Source organism: Macaca nemestrina, chromosome 6, assembly GCF_043159975.1.
Source record: "Macaca nemestrina isolate mMacNem1 chromosome 6, mMacNem.hap1, whole genome shotgun sequence".
NCBI lineage: Eukaryota > Metazoa > Chordata > Mammalia > Primates > Cercopithecidae > Macaca > Macaca nemestrina.
Window position 1 is genome coordinate 77,719,667 of NC_092130.1, and position 14,020 is coordinate 77,733,686.

At 37.6% G+C, this 14,020-nt stretch overlaps 1 protein-coding gene across 16 annotated transcripts in view; it reads right to left on the reverse strand.

Moving 5' to 3' along the window:
• LOC105471068 (peptidylglycine alpha-amidating monooxygenase) overlaps positions 1-14,020 on the reverse strand; it is a 279,410-nt gene that overhangs the window by 218,765 nt on the left and 46,625 nt on the right. The window contains exon 1 of one of the 16 annotated variants that reach the window (XM_011723406.2): positions 7,611-7,755. The exons of 14 other annotated variants lie outside the window; for them this stretch is intronic. The gene's annotated coding sequence lies outside the window, so the exon portion shown is untranslated. Of the gene's footprint in view, positions 1-3,943; positions 3,959-7,610; positions 7,756-14,020 lie in introns of those variants that run through there. One more of the 16 variants, XM_071098658.1, reaches the window with a different exon arrangement.

The window sequence follows — 14,020 nt, forward strand, 5'->3', positions numbered from 1 at the left end:
AATAAATGTAAGTAAGGTTTAGGGGTGTTTAAACTTGGATTCTAGCTAGTTGAAAAGGATAAACTAGTAATTTAATGCAGAAAGTTCAATGTGTAAATATAGTAATCTATTTTATTCACCATAAAATGCCTGATAAAACACTCAAAAACATTCTGCTGCTGCTTTACCTCCTCCTATTGCCCTAACACAATTCCAAAACCCCAACACAATCTCGGTGCTCTGTTTCAGTTCCCTTTCCCCTGGTTTCTATCTTTACTTTCTTCGCTCTATAACCAACAATGTCCTTTCCTTCTGCCCACTCTCTCCTTTATTTTACCTACCTTCTCCCCAACAGAAGGAAATACTGTTAACTGTAGAAGCAAGGATCTGTAGTGGGGAAATGATGGGGAGGCCCCAGTGTGTACCATGGTGTTTTACACTCAGTGAGGGTGTAATAAATAGGAGTTGGTTGTTTAAAATACAAGTTATAGGGAGACTAAAGGAAGATAGAGGAACAAAAGTAAAGAGAAGGACTAGGTTTGAAAGAGCTCATTGTAAAGTAACTGTGTGTATGGGGTGTGTGTGTGCATGTGTGCTGCACACACAGGTTTGCATAAGAAAGAGGGGAAAACACTTTCTATCATAAAAGAACACAAAAGAAAGATATGTGAGTTTTACAGTCAGGCAAGTGGGACGGGGATTGGGAAAGCATAGGACAGAGATAAAAAGCTTAATGGAATAACTGCAGATCTGCCAAAATACAGCAATTTAGAATTTTAAGAAAAACATACTCTTTCACTGAACGCAAATAAAATGAATTTATTAAATCCCAACTGCAATCTGCTGCTTGGCAAAATTTACCATGAAAATAAAACAATAATATTATTAAGTAATAAGAAAGTTATCCCCCATATACATATAAGTATATATGTATATATAAATATATGTATATATAAATATATGTGTGTAAAAATATATGTATATATAAATATGTCTATAAATATATGTGTATATAAATATATGTATATAGAGACAGAGAGAGAGAGAGATGCTTTCAGCTTAAACTACTTGAGATCTGAGGTCACACTGTCCTTTGATTAATTCAGAATTGTACTTAGTGCACCATCACACACGTGAGGGCATTCAATAGCAATTACTTGGATTGTATTCTGATGGAAGAAGACAGAACTGACCTTTGGCAATAAGGTAAACAATGCCACCTGACTCTTGTATTCCAATAATACAATTGGCAAATCATATTCCTCTGTCATTTTCTCTGCTGAGACTCTTGGGAAGTTTTGAACTTAAATTGCAGCATAAATTTCTTATTGGAAGGTTTGAATATATTAAAATCTTTTAATTAGTGAGCTCATTTCCTTGCTTATAAATATTAAAGGGGACCTGATGATCTCCAGTTGCCGCCCCCTCATGCACCCTTGGCATAAAAGAAAAGCACATTGGAATAGTTCTATTTCTAAGCATTACTGGGGCTACATCCAGGAACCAGTCTCCTACCCCTACCACAGACTCCTTAATTTTTGTAAAATCATCTACAACAGACAGTAAGCAACAGGTATGAGGCACAGTCCTCTCTAAGCTTTTTAACCCGGCTAGTCCCCAGTGCACTGCGGGTCATCCCCCACAGAAGATGGCTAACATCTGTTCCTATGGCTTCATGCCCTTTAAGGTATTGCTGCTTAACCTTTTTTCTCCCTATTTGCCCCAGGTCACAAGATTTTGCCTGCAGAAAGAGTACCCTTTATTTCCATTAATCCTCACTCCAAAGCAGACTGTTTGAGAAGAGTTAATGGAAAAATTGTTCCAGTTATAGAATCTCATTTCCATAGCAGACATTGGCAGAAATGGGGCATTCCACAAATTAAAGTAAAAGAACTCTCTTCATAAAAAGTTTCAATAATTGCATGTCTTTCTGAAAGTTTCACCCTCATTTAAAGAAGGAAGTAAAATTAGAGCAACAATAAATTAAAGAAAAACAGCTGAATCAGTGAGATTAAGTGAGAAAGATCAGTGAGAAAAATGAGAGCTTGCAATGGTTCCCTGATCTACAACATCTTTGGAGTAGTTACGACGTAGGATAACTTCCTAGTTCCATCGCTTACTTGCTGCATGACTTTACTCCCATCACTGGGAAAAAATTCCCCCTGGAAATAAAACTCTGTACTGGTTTTCAGTGTAGTTGGTGAGAAATCAACATCTTCGAAGTTTTTGATTTTGAGGTCTGCTTCTATTTCATCCATGCCCAATGACCAAGTACAATTCAAAACCTCAAAACTCTCATCTCCATTAGTTCCTTTATCTCTGATTTCTCTCAAAGATAAACTTTTAAGATAATTTTTAACAAAGTAAAAGGATTAGTAAAGCAACTGAGCCAGTTCAAAATGATTTAAAGATTAAACGGTCTCTTCTATCACAGAGAAGGCAACAGCTATGTGAGATTTTTTTTTTTCAAATAAGCAAAATAGATTTCATCTCTTCTCTAATTTACTGTAGTAGGATCAAATACATAGTAAATGGAATATTCTGTATACTTTTTAAAAATAATCAATTGTTTAAAGGTATTTGGGTTCTGTTTTTATTTACATGAGCACTTGCATTAGTATATACTATTGATAGATAAAAGAAACGAAACATTGAAGTGAGCTTACTATGTACATAAATAAATAACCAAATGTATATTTTATTTATGGAGATACTTTTGATAGATTGCTATTTCATTATTTATTAAATTACATAGTCAACTGATTTTAATTTTTAACTTCATTGTCAAATAATATCTTTCCTTTAATGATGGTAGTTTGATTAACAAATCAATCTCATAATGGCATAAAATCAGATTTTTTACATATAGAATCCTAAGGTTGCTTACACTGTCGTATCAAAAAGAATCAGTGTCAAAATAATTACTTCCTGCAAAGAAATGTGCTTTTCACAAGCCATTGTCTAAGCAAGGATCCTAAGGTACTATTTAGGTTTTCTCCAGAAAATGATTCCAAAAATAAAAAAGAATATGAGTAGGAAAACAGTTGGTTTTCTTTCCATCTCCTTTTCTTCAGAGAACCACAGCAAAATGTAAATTTAGGCTTTCTGTCCAAAACTAACATATTACAGTAGTTTCTCTTCTGCATCTTTACCACTAGTGTTTAGCAAAAGTTAAAATACAGCTACTAGATATAAATTATCTTATGCTTCCTGTGGATGGACCCTTGTGCTATCATTTGGCTTAAATGTATGATTAACACAGGATGTGAACAATAAAAGAAACTATTTTTGCAGCTGTTGCCCTCATGTTTAAAGTTATTGATTAATGTAATATATTGTACCTTTCCTAGGAAACTGTATCAGGTATACCTGCTAGATTCATCTGCTAGGTCTTGTGACTCATATGGCTTAATGCCAGAGCCATAAATGACAGTGTTATTCAAAACTCAGGGTTACTAGATCTCGCATTTGGCTCTCTAGTGGCCCAGGTATTACCCTTCTGTTTCTAAAGAAACCCCGGCTGATTCACATAGGAGTTAACTAATGGAAATTTTGCAGTCCCAAATCAGTTTGGTTTAATTAACTTCATCTGATGTGAGCCTCTCAATAAAAATATTAAACTGAGAATAGTGTCACTTTATGAGGCTCCCATCTGTATCTAAGAGTTTTGAACATTTGAGTTGGTGAAACATTTCTTTCTAATCTGATTTTCTCACATTAATTATCTTGAGGCATTTTAAAATCCTTGGGGATGATTACATTCACTGAATTAGGTCAAAGTTTCATAGTCTCTATTGGCAATCATTGGTTTAATTTATGATTTTTCAGTAAAAATATCGCATGTGTGAATTTAATGTTGATTAAGTCAGCCATGCATTTTGTTATCCTTCTATGGCGGGTAGAATAATGGCCCCCGAAGATATTCATGTCTTAATTCCCAGAGCCTGTGAATATGTTAACTTACATGGCCAAAAGGACTTTGCAGATGTGCTCAAGATTAAGGATCTTAAAATGGGGAGATTCTCCTGGATTATCCAAGTGGGCCCAATCTAATGACATGACTCTTCTAAAGAGGATAAATTTCCTGGCTGCAGAGAACCAGAGAGATGGCAAAGTGAAGATTCAGTCTGTACTTGCAAGCTGTAAAGATGGAAGGAGGTGGCCAGGAGCCACGGAATGCAGACGGCCCTAGAAGCTGGAAAAGACAAGGAAATGAATTCTCCCCTAGAGACACCTGAAGGTAGATGTAGCCCTGCCGACACCTTGATGTTTCAGTGCACTGAGACCGGTGTCAGACTTGTAACCAAGAGAACTGTAAGATAATAAATTCGTACTTTTAAAGCCACCAAGTTGGTGGCAATTTGTTATAGCCAACAATAGAAAACTAATAGTTATTATGCTACTTTCATCACTCTTGTAATGGGAGAAAATAAGTTTAAAAGTTGGTTAGGAAAAAGTACTCAACTCCAACTAGAGAGTATGCTGCCATGAAAATGAAAACTGGCCTGTAGAAGGGTGGGCACCAGTTCCAATCAGCCCTGGCTCTGCCACTGAGTGAACACAGAAAACTGAGTAAAGCACTTAACGAGTCCCTCACAACCTGAGCTTCTCCTACCACTGGACAAAATGTTTATTTTCCCAAGTCCATGTTCCCCATATAAGTTTTTCTAATTCTTTTGGATACTGGTTTGATTTAACTTCTTTTTTTTTCTTTTTTTGAGATGGAGTTTTGCTCTTGTTGCCCAGGCTGGAATGCAATGGCGCGATCTCGGCTCACCGCAACCTCCACCTCCCGGGTTCAAGCAATTCTCCTGTCTCAGCCTCCTGAGTAGCTGGGATTACAGGCACGCGCGACCACGCCTGGCTAATTTTGTATTTTTAGTAGAGACAGGGTTTCTCCATATTGGTCAGGCTGGTCTTGAACTCCCAACCTCAGGGTGATCTGCCTGCCTCAGCCTCCCAAAGTGCTGGGAATGCAGGCGTGAGCCACCACGCCCAGCCTTAACTTCTTATCTTTCTTTTTTTTTTTTTTTTTTTTTTTTTTTTTTTGAGACGGAGTCTTGCTCTGTCACCCAGGCTGGAGTACAGTGGCGGGATCTCAGCTCACTGCAAGCTCCTCCTCTCGGGTTCACGCCATTCTCCTGCCTCAGCCTCCCGAGTAGCTGGGACTACAGGCACCCGCCACTTCGCCCGGCTAGTTTTTTGTATTTTTTAGTAGAGACGGGGTTTCACCGTGTTAGCCAGGATGGTCTCGATCTCCTGACCTCGTGATCCGCCCGTCTCGGCCTCCCAAAGTGCTGGGATTACAGGCTTGAGCCACCGCGCCCGGCAACTTCTTATCTTTCTACTGAGAGCCAAGGTGATCCTTTTTCTGCTATATTTCATTCATCTCATGCTGGAAAAGTCTACAGACCCGACATTTCCATATTTCAGCAAAAACAAGTTTAAGTATCTGTAAAATTTAAAACATCCTTATTAGAGCATAAAAATAAAGTAAAAACTTTCCTAAACCAATTTTAAAAATCACAGCCTAAAACTACTTGGAACTACTTCCTGATTCAAGCATGAAGGAAACTGTAATCTTTATAGTACACTCTTTATAGTGCTGCTCATATCAATCAGGTCAGCAAAAGTGTATTTTCATGGATATTTTAAGGGTTCAAAACTGCAGAAATATTTTTTAAATTATTACTACAAAGAGTTATTGAAGAAATTAAACTATGTCACCCCACACATTAACATGGCAAAGAACAAAAACCTAATATAATTTAGCTTAGAATATATTATTCTTGTTTCCAACATAAATATTAGGTGAGTGTTTTAATGAAAAGGTTTTAAACAGTATGGAAGCAGTTTAGATTGACTTACTTTCTTCAATATTTAACCTATTATAATCTAAATTAGGGAGTAACTTAATTTTTCCTACTTTTTAGAAACTTGTTCTGATAGTAATTACCAAGTAAATTTTCAAACACAAACAAGATTAAGTATTCAAAATAGTGAAGAAATTCAGTCAAAGCATTTAGCCTATTTTCAAGGCAGAAAGAAATTCAAAGACTAAGCATTATGATATTTAAGATAAGACATATCCTTTGCTTACAAGCAATTAAATTTAAATTTTTAAGCAACGTTTCACCCTCTCACAACTATACTTCTCACTGATTCTTTGTAAAAAGGTGAATCATCTCATGCAGAAATAAAGCAAGTTAGACAGCAGGGTATATTTCAAAAGGCTTCAAAAAGACAAGAAACAAATGCAAATTTTAGACATTTCTCTAGAGACGGACAGTCTAAACCATTTACCTACCTATCAGCAAAGCCATCTGGCTGCCTTCCACACAGAATAAACATTCAACTATATAAAGTAATGGGAGCCGTCCCAGCCCATCCACTGCACTCTTGTTCTTTTTTCTCTGCAAAGCTATCTATTAATTAATTAGAAACTGCTGTTATCTACCACTTCCATTAAAATTCAGTTTTGTTTGTTTGTGTGTTTGTTGTTTTTGGTAGAGACAGGTCTTGCTTGCTTTATTGCTCAGGCTGGTCTCCTGGGCTCAAGCGATCCTCTCACCTCAGCCTCTTCAAGTGCTGGGATTAGAGGCGTGAGCCACCGTGCCTGGCCAAGTATTACATTCTTCACAGAATGTACTACTGAATCATCCCTTGGGAATCAAGAAGAAGAAATAAATGCAAAACTAACCTTATGGGCAGAACTCTCAGAAGGAAGAGATTCAGAAGGAGGCTGATAGAGAGGAACTGGTTGTGTGTCTCATTATTTATTGTTTGTTGATAAGGCATACTGTCAGAGAAAAACTGAAACAGCACTAACTTCTCGAGGCAAATATTCATGTATCACTGTTCTATCTGAATGTTATAAGTGGTTCTACTATATTCTTTCTGTAAAGCTGAACATAGCTGGATTATCTTTAAGAAGGATGGATAAGTATTTAAAGAAAACTTTCAGGAAGCACTAATTGCATTCATCACAATAATATAAGCATTATTTTTACAATCAAATTGTGTGAGATATTGAAAAGCAATAAAAGTGTGGCATAACTATGGAATGGTGATTATTACTATACTCTGAACTCCATACATCTCCCTTTCACCAACTAAATCTTTGTCCTACATGTTTTAATTTCTATAACATACAAATTCTCAACTTAACATGGCTCTTCTTTCTAATATCTTCCCATACCATCTTAGATATTTCACATGTTAATACATTTAAACTGCCAATATCGTTTAAAATGCCAATACAATATACTTACACACTTTTAAAAAAGTAGCCCTACTTGCCCTGTGACACTTGTCAAAATATTTTAAGGAAGTTATATATTTCGAATAGTTTGAAATAAAAACCTATTGCTGTTTACCAGGGACAGTAGCAGACATTACACTGTGCATTCGGTTTTCTTTATAAGCCTACCCCACATGTGCCTGCCCACACACACCTACGCACATACACACACACACTTTAAGTACAAACTACAAATCTGTTCTAAGTAATTGACTGAAATGCTCCCATTCACTGTGATTTCAGTCAGCAGCATATCTTAGAAAGCAAGAAACCAGAAACAGAATAATAGAAACATTTAGTAATTCTTCAATATGCAAAACAAGGCACTTACCTTCCATTGCTACAGATGTCTGAAATCTGCTCACTGGAAAGCGAGCAACGAGACAGAGGGGCTTTATTGCGGGGTGAATCATCCCCACGTAGATGCTCTGAACAACCCCTGTATGCATACTGACATCATCAGGAGAGACTTGGAGGCAGAGGATACTATGGTAACCAAGCAATGTGCTGGGAGACAGAAGCCTTTAATTGCTTTAACAACTTCCTGGGGTTCCAGCTACCAGGCTTGGATTTGCTAAGTAGGAAATGAAGGTTGTCACAGAGGCAGCGGGTGTGACACAGAGCAAGAGGACTCGATGAATTCTGAATCTATTAATTGCGATGTGACTTTTTAATGACAAATATCTTTACACGATTCTGTTAGCATCATTCCTCTCACATCTGAAGCTCTGACGAAGGCACAGGTCAATAAATAATGCTCCCAGGTAGCAACAGTCTAAGTATTCATATATGGTTTTTCTCATTTAACTAGCATTAACATTGTCACATTAAAAACATCCTTATACTTAATGGTGAATACTTCATTCCCTTTGAAAAGAAAGCTCACATCTGTGCCTTTGGAGGTCAGCTTACTGCTAACAATGAAAACTGACTCTCTATTTACTTCTCCATGAGGCGGCAGCTGCCCATTCTATTTATCTTCTAAATCCTTGCCAATACATCACTTATCCAGAAAACACCTCCAGCGAAATGCCTAATTATGACACCCAGACAAAATCAGACGATATCTGTTGACTGCTGCCACGGTTTTCTGGTTAAGTCTCTTCCATCACAGGCAGAATTACTTCTACTTCTAACAATCCTCCAAACTACACATAATTTAAATCTCTCTTTGAACTATTTGTCCTTCCCTGCCTCTGTCACCCACATTCAGAGAAATACAGCCTCTCTTTAAAATATCCAGTTTAAAGTAATTGCTTAAAATAACAATGTTTCAACATCAAACCAAGTCTATAATGAAATACCACATTTATTTGATCAGATGCAACACTTTAATAAGTATATAATTTATCATCTGTACTATGGAAGCTATTGTTTTCTTCTCCATGAATATTAGATTGACATGTTTTTAAACAATACTGCCATCTAATTTTGCTACTGCAAATACTGTAATTGTACAGATAAGCAAGTAACTTACCAGATTTTAAGATATTCATATCACAAAAAAAAATGAAGGTTGTCATTCTGTACTGTATATTTAGATCTCAGCTAGTTCAAAGAAACTATTATTATCTCTACTTCAATTTAGATGACGCTAAGCCTACCTTTTAATGTTTCCCTTGTGAGTAAATAGTGTGCAAATGTATAACAATAATACTGCGTACATGGATTACAATAGCACCAATTTACAATCTGGAATATGTAGAAAATTTTAACTTAATTGATAAGTTGGGCTTTTCATTCCCATACAGATTAGAAAAAATTCTGAAAGCAAAATAGCAAAGTCAACCCTCACAAAAACATACAGTAATTCAGATTTTTCTAAATTCAGGTAAAGTGAAAAAGCTTTCCAACAAAATGGAATTACTGCTATCCTTTCATTTGTTCTTCTTGAGATCCTGAGTGTTAGAAGCAAAACCGCAAAGTTTACTATAAATTAACAGTACAAAACTCTGTGTGTGTGTGTATCACACATATATTCAAATTTTAAAATAAATACATGTATTCATCTGAATATGCACTGAAAAATGCCCAGAAGACACACACCCCATTGCCAGGAGTGTTGCTTCTAGCAGTGTCAATTGCAGACTAGGTTTGAAGGAGAGTCTTCCAATTTTCATATTATATGCTTTTAAAAGGTCTTTATTTAACTATGAATATGAGTTACTATTGTAATTCAAACAATGGAAATTCATTGAACTGCGTTCTGAGCTTGCAATCCTGGCTTACCTGCCCTCACAGAAGGCCAATGACAGCTTCAGTGGTCTAGGTCCTAACAGGCTAGCCAGACTATTTCAAGGTTGTTTCAAACAACTCTTAGGAGGAGATGACCCACCTGTCTACACAGAATTAGGGTGTAAAAAGTAAATAAAGGTTATCTAGGCAATACACACACAAAAAGGGAGCACTTGTTTTGACTTTTCCAGAGATGTAGCAATCATACAGAACAGTCCAACAGTAAAGCTGGTTTGTTAGATTTACTTTTAAAAGGTACCATTTTAAAAAGAGCACATCCCAAAATAAGACCAAACCAAGAGGTCTCTGACATTATGAATGGCTGAAGGAAATATGGAAGACCACCAGCAGAAACAAAAATCAAGTGTGAGTGAGAAAAACGATCCCACGTGGCCAGATTATGGGGCCTGTTAGAGATGCTTGCATTAGAGAAAAGAGGCCTAATTTCTCCAACCTCCATTCCCTAATTCCAGGCCTCATTTAGTTTTTATTTTCCTCTTAAATCTACAAAACTGTCACGGTGTCTTGTACTAGTGTTCTATTTCCTCCCACCACTTCACTAAATATTTTGGTCAGCATGATCTCACCACCTTATTAGAGAAGATCATAAACTGTTTCTTGAATTGATAACTTCCCACAAAAATTACCTCTTCTTTTGATTCTCAAGGACAGCAAGAGACAGACCTTGTGAAGTACACACCCACAGAAGTATGAGGTCCAGAGGTTAGAAGCAGACCTGGAGCAGGGGCAAAACCTACCCAATAGCAACACTGGCCCCATCGAGCTCTGACATGTTCTTGCTGGATAACAGTATACCTTCTTTTATTCAGAAAAAAACACTTCTTTCCCAAGAGGATCCTAAGACTTCAAAGACATCTAAACGATAGTGTAAGTTCTCTAACTGAAAGAAAAGAACAGTTAGAAGGAAAATGAGGGGCTGAGTATGGTGATTCATGCCTGTAATCACAGCATGTTGAAAGGCCGAGGCAGGCGGATCATGAGGTCAAGAGTTCAAGACCAGCCTGGCCAATATGGTGAAACCTCGTCTCTACTAAAAATACAAAAATTAGCCAGGTGTGGTGGCACATGACTGTAGTCCCAGCTACTCGGCAGGCTGAGGCAGGAGAATCACTTAAACCCAGGAGGCGGAAAGCACACCACTGCACTCCAGCAGCCTGGCCGACAGAGAGAGACTACGTCTCAAAAACAAACAAAAAAAAATGGAAATGCCCTTTCATAAGAAACAAACAAACCAGCAGTATTTCCTAAAGAAATAACCCTATCAATTTTCAAAAGTATTATAAATCTCATCTCTCTCCCAGTTAACCACCTTAAACTGATGTTTAGAGTTGAGCAAGACCCTGAAACTTACTTATTTCTTAAACTAAGTGAATTCATCATGGCAAGTGCCAATTCAGAAGCAAATGGGGGTTAAAGTCCCACCTATGAGGGGACATTTGGGCAGGATTTCTAAAGCCCTGACTGTCAGCTACAGTGGCCATTCTGCTAGTTCCTTCAAGTCACTTTTCTGAGGATAAGGCAAAACACCCTTAATCCTGACCCAGCTTAGCCTCATAATCTAGGTTGAACTTCCTCCTAGTCCAGACGAGCAACAGTCATGGTTCCTCTGATCTCGATAGAACATTTTTTTTTCTAAATCCAGTTAAGATGTTCCAAGGACTGAAAAGTGACAGTGGGATGTGGGACTTTATTATGAGCATTTGGATTTCAATATGTTAATTAAAACTAATTCATACTGACTTAATGAAAAAGTAGTCCAAGAACTTCTAATGACAAAAGCGTTGTGACTCCCCATCACCCTTAAATCCAGTTAGCAGTCAACTTTCCCTGATCCATCTCTTCCTGTTCCATTCCCACTACTGCCCCTCTAGCTTAGGTCTTCTTTATCAGGCATCTTATAATGTTCTGGCTTCCCTGACTTCAGTGTCTCGCTCCTTTAATAATTCTATTCATCACTTTGTCCTTGATGCATCTTTATAAAACATTGCCTTGACCAGGTGACCACCAAACTCCAAAACTCTAAAAGGCTCCCCTGTGAGCCTCTAAATCAAGTGCACATTTCACTGTTTCAGCATAAGCCCATCTTTACCAGACAGACCTCCTGATACTTTAAGCAACAACTAATTAGACAATCTGATGCACAAATATGTCCCCATACTTTCCCTCCTCCAGGCCTGTGCTCTTACTGTTTCTTCCCCCTGGAATTCCACATCTATCTCCCCATCCCCGCTGCAACCCTCATACTTCTCCTGTTTCTCCTCCCTACCAATCCAAACCCTATCAGCTCTTCAAGACCCATCATTAGAAGTCAATTCCCTCTCAGAATTGTCAGTGTTCTTAACCTTGAGAACTGCACTTAAAACATACTTTTGCATAGTTATTTATCAAGTTGCCTAATTTCCTACTTTCTTTAATCTTCTGAAAGGGAGACACAAAGTCAATGTTCGCCTCTTATTCTATACATAGCACTGTGCCTTGCATTTGGCATTCCCTCAATAAATACTTATTCAATAAATAAACACAAAATTTATTATATCCTATTTTTCCATGGTGCTTAAAATTCAATTTTTTCAATCTTTTAAAGAACACAGTGTGGTAGGGAAAGGTAGAAATCAAAATTTCACTTTTAGAAATGAAAAACAAAACAGAGGCTCAAAATGATTCCGTGGTTCCTCCTGTGTCTCATGGCTTCTAGAATCCCTGATGCCGCAATCTGCTCCTTACTTGGACCTCTACTGCTTCTCATTGCAGCCAGAGAGCAAGTGTGCTCCCATTCCCTCATAGTGAATCCACTGTGTCTAAAGAATTAAGGCTGGAATGGCCTTAATTTTTCTTCCTTACTCATGTCCTATGGCATCATTACTCACCTCATCCTAACATTCTCCAGGCAACTTATGAGGGATGAGAGAAACATCTCTTGTTACCCATTTCTCTAGCTACCATCTTATCCTACTCAAAGACAAAGCATCTTATCCTCCTCTGACTGCTTTGGTGATTCAAGTCGAATGCATTACTTTTCTTTTCTTTCTGTCTTTTTTTTTTTTGGACACAGAATCTCTCTCTGTTGCCCAGGCTGGAGTGCAATGGTACTATCACAGCTCAGTGCAGTCTCAATCTCCTGGGCTCAAGCAATCCTCCCACTTTAGACTCTCGAGTAGTTGGGACTACTGGCATGCACCACCACACCCAGCAATTTTTAAATTTTTTGTGTGTGTAGAGGTGGGGTCTCGCTATGTTGCTGAGGCTAGCCTCCATGACTTTCCTAAATATCACTTCCTCATTTTCAAAAAGGGAAGAACAATAGTACCACTTCATGCTGTAGTTATGAAGATAAAGATAACGCATAAAGTACTGGCACATCAAAAGCACTCCATAAACAGTAGTTATCATAATTAATAATAATAAGCAAAACCACAGATGATAGGATGGCACCACCTTCTTTGAGAGGCTTCATCTGTATTCTGGAACAGTACTGTAACGGGGTGATGTAGAAATAGAAATTGGCCAAGTAGGGCCCTTAAGAGTTTGAGTAATTAAGTGGGGCCTCAGTTTTTTTAATATTTAAAATGAGCATGTTGGTCTGCTCCAATACAACACGCCATATGCTGTGAAAGTGTTCTACGGCAATTCTTTGACCTCTCCCGCATAAATATCTGCCCTCTTCTGCAACCAATCCCAGCAGAGTGCCCATTGTATGGGTCCTTTTCTCAGTCTTTGTAATAGACTGAAGCTACTCAAAGCTTTATCCTTAAAGAATTTTAATTTCACTTTCATTTAAAGGTCCAGAACTACATCTTTATACTAGCTCTGAACTCACCCAAGAGTCGATTAACTTTAATATTTTCCCCAAACTAAACACAAATTATAAAGCCTTCAATGTTTTGAATCTAAAAATCAAAGGAATTATACATGATGGCTTACTCTAATACCAAAAACTCCCTTCAACATTTCAAGATTTTAATTTTGATTATAAGTCCCAGAGGAAGAGCTGGATTAAGTTCTAATATATTTTTTTTCTAAAGAAGCTACTTTAAGATAAGTTCCCATTTTCGTCTCTCAATTAGTGGAGTTTAAAATACCTTTTCCCTAGGATACAAATAAGGAACTTTGAGGGAAATGTAGAGCATTTTTGTGACTCTAACCATAGATATTGTTTTCATGAAATGAAAGGAAGCATAAGCGGGGTTAAGGAGGATGCCTGCAGCCTAAGAAGACCAGCAGAGCCGAAAAGATCTGACAGCAGGATGTAGGTTATAATGCTTCTGAAGGAAGCAAGTTTTTTTGTGCAAGGGTTTCACAAAGGGCATTCAGGCAGGACTGTGCCTGGATTTAAACTAATCAACCAGTCAGTTCCACAGTGCTACGATTCCTTCTGTTTAACTGATTAAGGCAGGTTTACTGGCAGTTCCCAAATGATGTCAATAGCTTCTAAAAGGTCAATTGCAGCCAGATATACCAAATGTCCTACAACAAAAAGAATCAGTA